This window comes from Anarrhichthys ocellatus, unplaced genomic scaffold, assembly GCF_004355925.1.
Source record: "Anarrhichthys ocellatus isolate YVR2014 unplaced genomic scaffold, GSC_Weel_1.0 scaffold16, whole genome shotgun sequence".
Lineage (NCBI taxonomy): Eukaryota > Metazoa > Chordata > Actinopteri > Perciformes > Anarhichadidae > Anarrhichthys > Anarrhichthys ocellatus.
This window is the reverse complement of record NW_022280046.1, coordinates 8,149,893-8,156,090: the sequence shown is the minus strand read 5'-3', so window position 1 is coordinate 8,156,090 and position 6,198 is coordinate 8,149,893. Positions and strand designations below refer to the sequence as shown.

Genomic DNA, 6,198 nt, shown 5'->3' with positions numbered 1-6,198 from the left:
GTTACACTGATTCACTATAACACTTTATTTTGTTACACTGACTCACTATAACACTTTATTTTGTTACACTTACTCACTGTAATGTTTTATTTTGTTACACTGACTCACTATAACACTTTATTTTGTTACACTGATTCACTATAACACTTGTCATTTTTTTTCTTTTAACAAATTAAAGCACAGCGGACCCATAAACTGAGTTGTAATACTTTATCAGAATCATGAATACGTTTTTGTTATGGACCAAACTTTTAAGTCAAAGCAATTTTGAATCATGGCAATAATGATTGTTTTAGGAAGTTGATAGTGAAAGAGGAGCACGCTACTATCAGACTAGGTTGTATTCAATCAATAAACCAACAGTGCGTTCAGGTAAATATTGTTTAAATGATTGTTGTTCTTTGCTAAAAGTAGCACTGTTTGGTTCCTGTACTTCCACGGTGAAGCTCACTTTAACAAACTGAAGCATGAAATGAAAATGATCGAACATGCAATCGTTCCTACCTGGCCTGGTCTTTCAATCTCCAAACAAATTAAGCTGGTTCACTTCATGTTTGATGTCCCGTATCTTGTATGTGTATATGTGTGTGTGTGTGTGTGTGTGTGTGTGTGTGTGTGTGTGTGTTTATAGGTCCAGAGTACAGTGCATGTGGTAGGTGAGCTTGTGTAGCACACTGCAGCAGCTGGTTAATTATTGCAGGACACGTTGAGACAGTGTTGAGAGGGAGGGGCTGACTGACACCAAATATGACTCACCTGCCTTGTGTGTGTGTGTGTGTGTGTGTGTATGTGTGTGTGTGTGTGTGAGACAGAGAGAGACGGAGTGAGAGAGAAAGAGAGAGAGAGCTACCCCGTGGTTTGCTGTTCGCCAACTTCAAAGGGTTGACCTCGTCAAAATCTGAATGACAATCAGCTTTATTGGGTTGTTGTGTGTACACAGACATGGAATTTGAATCCGGTTTTGGATTGCTCTAAATGCAAAACAAGAATAAACAAAGGCAAAAAATACAGATAAACACTATAGTGTTTGTTCCATTAAGAACCATTTTCTTCCAACGAACTGTTTTTGGAAGAAATAATTCTTCATGGATTGTCAAAAGCATGGGTGTTAAGAGGGAATGCCCACAATCCAGCCCACAAATACCCATAACCTAGGATTCTTAACCAAGATTGTTGTGCTGCACCACATCATCCCCGGGCCATTAGGGTTCTAGATGAAACCCTTAAAAAACAACAAAGAGTTCTCGGTAGAACCCCCTGGCTTCTAGATGAAACCCTTGGAATATGAAAGGGTAGAACTTGGGATTCTTGTTGGCAGCCTCAGAGGGTGGAAAGGCTAACCCTAACCCTTCAAAGAAGGTTCTGAGTGGAAACAATACAGCTTTGAAGGTTTTTTTGTAGATGCTATCATAGGGGGTTCCTAGTTGAAACCTTTCATAGATGGTTCTAGTTATAACCCTCTATGTTCAGTTCTAGGTGGAAGCTTCTGAAAGGGTTTTGGGTTGAACTTTTAATGATCTAATGATTTAATGGTCTCCTCCCGGCTCCCTCCTGTGTCTCTGTGTCTGAGTGTCTCCTGATTGCTTTCATTCACTTCACCTGTTCCCAATCACCTGCCCCTGGCTTTTCCGTCTGCCAACCCCACACTGCACTCATTCAACTCACCTGCCTGCAATCTACTCATCACCCCACACATATATACTCCCCTGCTTTCCCTGTTCTGGTTGTCAGATCGTTTGTGTTCTTCCCCCTGTGTGCTTCATGTTCTGGCTTTGTTCCTCTCCGTGTGCTCATTGTGTTTCCAGTGCTAACCCCTCGTTCCTCCCCGTGTATGCATCGTGTCTCCAGAGTTTTCCCTCGTGTTGCCTCTACGGTTTGTGACTTTGCTTTTTCCCATTTTCGTACATATTTTGCTCGTTCCCTGTTGGAGTCGTTTTGAGTTCCTGTGTATGTCTGTTTGGGTCAAAGTAAAGAACCTTCCCTTCCACCTCGGCTCCAGTGTCTTTGTCTGCACCTGAGTCTCTGATCTGCCCCTCGGACGTGACACCTAGACCTCAAGAAAACCTAGACCTCGGTTATTAAATATTTGCTTACTAAAGAAAGCTTTCTGAACTGGGAGGCCACCAGTAGCAGCATTATAGACTAGATAGCGTGCAGCTGGTCCTATCGGATAACAGCTGCAGTTTCATACAGGAGAATAATCCAGGAGGGCTTCCTGAGGACAGACATCAATACACAGTTCACTAACAAGGATCACGGCAATAACAGTATGAGTTTAGAGGTTTATTGCATAATGAGATGATTGTAAGACTGGAAGATGAAGGGATGAAGGGTAGGGGTCGAGGGATGAAGGGTAGGGGTCGAGGGATGAAGGGTAGGGGTCGAGGGATGAAGGGTAGGGGTCGAGGGATGAAGGGATGAAGGGTAGGGGTCGAGGGATGAAGGGTAGGGGTCGAGGGATGAAGGGTAGGGGTCGAGGGATGTAGGGTAGGGGTAGAGGGATGTAGGGTAGGGATGAAGGGTAGGGTATGGATGAAGGGATGAAGGGTAGGGATGAAGGGATGAGGTGGGGGACCGTTGGTGTCCGGCGGCTGGTGGGAACGGAGACTGTTGGGTGGGGGCCGGACTGTTGGGTGGGGGCCGTCTCTTAGGAATCTCTGGCGGTGCAGAGTCCCCAAAAATAGCCTCACAAAGACAGATGCCGGTGGACGTTTCTGATATTGTTCAGGTTGGAGCGGATGTAGGAGAGGTACGCGGTGGAAGACCAGCGACCCAGAATCTTAATGATGTGGTCTGGAATTCCTTGACTTGAGGCGGCTGAGGCGGCGCCGGAGCGGAATGAATGACCTGAGTAAAACTCGGGGGGGGTGTTCCTGATCTGGCTAGTATATAGCGGAAGTGGTGGTGGAACCAGGGCCGCGTGGCCCCATTGCCTGTTTCGGTGATGAAAAGGGGATCTAGCAGAGAAGTTTGGCTGGCTGATCTTGAGATTAAGTAATCTCGAATGGGTTCATATGGACTCAGGTATGTGTCTAGAAGGAAGAGGTAGATGGGCTGAGGCGGACTGTGCTGGTTGGGCTTGCTGCAGGTGGTAAATGACGGTGTCGGGAGGATGAATTGAGATGTCGGATATGGTGGCATGTCGTGATGGATCGTGGTCGGAGTTTGAGGCAGTGAACTCGGAGCAGCGAAGGAAGCCGAAAAAAGCCAGCAAGAACATGGACTCGAGTACTTTGTCCATGAAGGGAGAGAGGTAGCCAGAGCGGAGAGTATGGATGCAGCGGGTGAGAAGGTCCGAGGTGAGGGGCAGATGTTTAGGCATGGGCCGTGGTTCGGCTTTACGGAGACCTTTGAGTAGCATCGCTATATGCGAGTGGGTGGAGGCTGGGCACGGCGTTCCAGAGGACAGTTTTGTGAAAAAGTTAATGCCGCTTATGTTTACCCGTATCGTGGAGGTTTTAATCTTAAGGAGGGAGTGGGCAAAAGTAATGAAGTTTGTGAGGGTAAGGATGTCGAGTGATGGGAAGGTTAAAAGAGGCGTGGAAGGATTTGCAGCGTTTCCATCCGGTGAAGTATGATGAGTGTTTGGGGGGCGATGCTGTTGAGGATATCGTCTTGAGAGGCGGAGATTAGGTGTTCCAGTTGCGGGGTCAGTTGAAGATGGTGGCTGAAAACGGTGCAACCGGAGTCGGCACAGGGTCTGAGGTTGGCGCTAATCGTCTGAATTTCTGGAATGAGAAACGGGAAAGTGAATCAGTGATGGAGTTGTACTGACCTGGTATTTGGGAGGCTTGGATGATGAACTGGTGCCGGGCTGAAACCATAGTTAGTCTCCGCATGAACGTCATTATTTCGAGACAATGTGACCGCCCTTTAGTGATTATGTCTACTACGGCGCTGTTGTCTGAGTAGATGGCAATGGTCTTTTTTGACCATTCATACCCCCAAAGAATGGCTGCTACAACTATTGGAAACATTTCGGAGAGTGCGGAGTAAGGGATGAAAATTCAGGCGGCCAAGCGGCTGGCTGAGAACCACTTGTCGCCATAGATGCCGCCAAAACTGATGGAGGGTGCTGCGTCTGTGTGCAGCTAGAGGGATGTAGGGTAGGGTAGGGGTAGAGGGTAGGGTAGGGATGAAGGGTAGGGTAGGGATGTAGGGTAGGGATGAAGGGATGAAGGGTAGGGTAGGGATGAAGGGATGAGGTGGGGGACCGTTGGTGTCTGGCGGCTGGTGGGAACGGAGACTGTTGGGTGGGGGCCAGACTGTTGGGTGGGGGCCGTCTCTTAGGAATCTCTGGCGGTGCAGAGTCCCCTGTCGTTCCTGTGATTCTGCAAGAGAGAGAGAAAAGGAAAACACAAAAAAATGGGGTTGGGAGGGAGGGATGAGAGAACGGAGTCGAAGAGGAAGTGAACGGGTTCGTTTGAGCTTAAATACTTGTGCCGGGGAAATGAGCCGTGTTCTGGGCGTGGTCCCGTTCCTGAACTAAGTTTATAAAACTACATTAATTGGGTTCAATCAAAGGCACACCAGTCATGATGCTGATTGTTTGATGGTTGCCAAACAGAACAGGTGTGGCAAACATCATTCAGATGTGTCTAGGCAAGCCAGTGAGTGACAAGATCTTCATCTTGATCGTCTAAATAATATCGAGGTGCCGAGGTTTTATTCCTGTCCTTCTGACATGTTGTTACTGTAGAGGACTGTACATCCTCCACAACAGTTTCTGGCATGGAGCACCACAGGGACCAGTGCTTAGTCCTTCACTATTCTCCTTACTACATGTTTGGCTCAACTATTTCTGCAGCATATCAGTTATCATTTTTACACAGATTAAGATCTATACTTCGATTCAAGTAACATCATGCAACTGAGCAAACTAAGGTTTGTCTCAAAGAAGATAAAAACTGGTTATCTCAGAACTTCTTTGGGTTAAAATCAAATAAATCAGAAGTTCAGACTCTTCTGAATTTCATCTCACTCAGGGACGTGGTCTTACAATCCTAAACGTCATCGTAAAATATTGGTGACATATCCAATCCTGCTTCCTACATCATAACATTTCAATTTCCTTTTATCTACAAATCACTTCATAATTGTATTAATCACCTAAAAGGCATGAATGGAGTTTGCACTATATTTCTGACTTAATAATCCCTTATGAGCCGCAGCCTGAAATCCTCTGGTAGGTCTCTATTTCTAAGTAAAGGTTGAAAACCAGAGTAGACGGGGCCTCATGGAGTACATCTGGTTTCTATGCAGATCCACCCTGAAGCAGCAGCTTTGGAAGATCTAAAAACCCTTTGTCCTGGTGTTAAGAATACCAGAATAATACCAAAATGTGACTTTTAGATGTGACCGTGCCTAAGAGTTCACGCTCTCTCAAGAGAAAACAGCAGTTTAGTTCAACTGTTATGAGACAAACCGTGTATTTCAATGCTCCTTGGGTAAATAGCAACAGGACAGTAGATCCAGGAATGCACATGCAGTGTCCATTTTGCGAGAAAAAAAAATATTAACATTTCAGTGTCTGAAATGAAAAAAGAAGTTTGCAAAACTCAGTTTACTGCCGTGATTCTAATTCAGGAGCAGTTAATCTCTATGTCAGCAGAGGGAGTCAGAGCATCAGTGTACCAGAAGAATACCGCTGAGTCAGTGCTCCCAGGCAAAGTAATAGTTTGACACGTTATGCTAACCCCCCCCCCCTACCAACTAAGATGGAGGGAGATTTTTATCAAATACACAGCATGATGGGGATTAAGAGGAAAGAACATTAAAAGACAAACACTGGGCAAGAGACAAAATCCTCCATCTTTGTCACGTGACATGACAAAAGACAACTGCCTGACATAAGTTATGGCAACCTCACACAACCACCTTTTTTTTTTTTTTTTAAAATCAATGTGTAACCGTGCTTGCTGTGGGAGTACAATAGTCGACTCCATCCAGAGCAGCACCGGATGAGGAGCAAATGAACTGAAATGCCATTCCTTTCCCAAAATAAAACAGGACATGCAGGCAACAGGTGGACACAAAGGCTGCCTCCTGGACTCTGTGTGTGTGTGTGTGTGTGTGTGTGTGTGTGTGTGTGTGTGTGTGTGTGTGTGTGTGTCAACATGTAACAGTGAATACATGTTAAGTAGAGAGTTGGAACATGCCTGAGTGTACATTTGCTTGTGAAAAATGCATAGTGTGTAC

General features: G+C 45.8%; 1 protein-coding gene across 1 annotated transcript in view; it reads right to left on the bottom strand.

Moving 5' to 3' along the window:
• Positions 1–610, bottom strand: part of rassf6 (Ras association domain family member 6) — a 7,395-nt gene extending 6,785 nt beyond the window's left edge. Inside the window, exon 1 of the mRNA XM_031855778.1 lies at positions 505–610. The gene's annotated coding sequence lies outside the window, so the exon portion shown is untranslated. The remainder of the gene's footprint in view (positions 1–504) is intronic.
• Positions 611–6,198: the final 5,588 nt, after the last annotated feature.